General features: G+C 37.9%; 1 pseudogene; it reads right to left on the bottom strand.

The window, feature by feature from the left end:
- Positions 1 to 1,092, bottom strand: LOC125104783 (chromobox protein homolog 3-like; annotated as a pseudogene).
- Positions 1,093 to 2,456: the final 1,364 nt, after the last annotated feature.

Below are 2,456 nucleotides of genomic sequence, written 5' to 3'. Positions count from 1 at the left end.
AAATTGTCCAATTAATTACAAAATTTGAAAGGTAAGGCCTCAGGAAAAACTTCAGTTTAAGTGATTTATTTCTTAAAATGCTGAAAATGGTAGCATCCCGGAAACATGGGCTTATCCATGGTTATAAAATGCTGTTTTTGTTTTGGTGAAGGTTAAAAACAAAAACCACTTATGTATGTATTTTAAGTATACACACAAAAAACCCCCTAAACAAACAAAAAACCCAGAATGGTCCTTAGGCATATAGGAGTTAAACACAAATTCTGACTGAGTAAAGACTATGAAGATTTCCCCCAACATTTAGAAAAGGTTCTCTAATGCAGGGGGATAATATATCATGGTCTCAAATATTCTTTTCTGATAAAGGAAGCAACCACAGAAAGCTTTTATTTGTTTAAAGTAACCAGTGCTATAGATGCAAAAACCCCAACAACTCCCCCAATACTACTTCAAAACAAACATATCAAACTTGATTTTCATTAGAATGTTATTTCTTCACACTAATAAATCAAAAAACAAAGACCCAGATTTTATATATATATATAAATATATATAAAAAGCAATGCAAACAATTATTGAGCTTCATCTTCTGGACAAGAATGCCAAGTTAGTCTCTCTTCATAAAAAGCAATTACAATTTGAGGACACTTCATGTTTGCCTCTTTTGCAGCACCAAGTCTGCCTCATCTGAATCTTTCCATTTCATGAGAAACATTAATTCTCCACTGCTGTCTGTGGCACCAATTATTCGTCAGGATCAAGACCTCTGGCAAAGCCTCTTGGTTTATGCAGCAGCATCTCTCTTCTTCTTTGATTTGCTATCATCAGATTCACTGTCAGATAAAGATTTTCTTTTTTGTACCATCTTTTTCTTTACCAGCTTTTGAGAGTTAAGAAACGCTTCAATTAACTCTGGACAATCTAGATTTTCTTCAGGTTCCCAAGTATTGTCAGCATCTGTAAAACCCTTCCACTTCAGGAAATACTCCACCTTCCCATTCACTACACGTCGGTCCAGTACTTTTTCCACCACAAAATTCTTCAGGATCTGCCTCTTCTACTTTTTACTCTTCCATTCTGTTTCTTTCCCATTTTTGCAATGTAGTTTATTGGAGGGCCCATTTTTTATTGCAGACTTGAAGAGCTATTATTCACCGACTCTGAGCTGCTCCGGGTCCCGGGTCTGCCTGTCTTTTGGTTTTGTTCACTGTTTCCTTTGCTGTGCAAAAGCTTTTGATCTTGATAAAATCCCAATAGTTCATTTTTGCCCTTGCTTCCCTTGCCTTTGGCGAAGTTCCTAGGAAGATGTTGCTGCGGCTGAGGTCGAAGAGGTTGCTGCCTGTGTTCTCCTCAAGGATTTTGATGGATTCCTTTCTCACATTGAGATCCTTCATCCATTTGAGTCTATTTTCCGTGTGTGGTGTAAGAAAATGATCCCAATTCATTTTTCTACATGTGGCTGTCCAATTTTCCCAATACCATTTATTGAAGAGGCTGTCTTTTTTCCATTGGACATTCTTTCCTGCTTTGTCGAAGATAAGTTGACCATAGAGTTGAGGGTCAATTTCTGGGCTCTCTATTCTGTTCCATTGATCTATGTGTCTGTTTTTGTCTTTCTCAACCTCTTTTTATCCCCTTTCTCCCCCCCTCATGATTTGGAATCTATTCTGATTTGGCTAAAGCATATTTTCCTGGGGTGTTGCCACCTTTTAGTATTTTACTTGCTCCTTCATATATCTTATCGGACAAATGACAAGGCAGAAAAATTCACCACAAAAAAAAAAAAAAGAACAAGAGGAGTACCAAAGGCTAGGGACCTAATCAATACAGACATAGTAATATGTCAGATCTAGGTTCAGAATGACGATTCTCAAGGTTCTAGCTGGGCTCGAAAAAAGGATGGAAGATATTAGAGAAACCCTATCGGGAGATATAAAAGCCCTTTCTGGAGAAATAAAGAACTAAAATCTAACCAAGTTGAAATCAAAAGGCTATTAATGAGGTGCAATAAAAAATGGAGGCTCTCACGGCTAGGATAAATGAGGCAGAAGAAAGAATTAGACGATATAGAAGAACCAAAATGACAGAGAATAAAGAAGCTGAGCAAAAGAGGGACAAACAGCTACTGGACCATGAGGGGAGAATTCGAGAGATAAGTGACACCATAAGACGAAACAACATAGAATAATTGGGATTCCAGAAGAAGAGGAAACAGAGCGGGGAGCAGAAGGTATAATTGGGAGAGAATTATGGAGAGAATTTTCCCCAATATGGTAAAGGGAACAAGCATCAAAATCCAGGAGGTTCAGAGAAGCCCCCTCAGATCATAAGAATAGGTCCACACCCGTCACCTAATAGTAAAATTTACAAGTCTTAGTGACAAAGAGAAGATCCTGGAAAGCAGCGGGGAAAAGAAGTCTGTACCTACAATGGTAAAAATATTCGATTGGCATTAG

Source organism: Lutra lutra, chromosome 7 (genome assembly GCF_902655055.1).
Source record: "Lutra lutra chromosome 7, mLutLut1.2, whole genome shotgun sequence".
NCBI lineage: Eukaryota > Metazoa > Chordata > Mammalia > Carnivora > Mustelidae > Lutra > Lutra lutra.
Note: the sequence above shows the minus strand (reverse complement) of the source record. Positions and strands in the feature narration are given on the sequence as shown.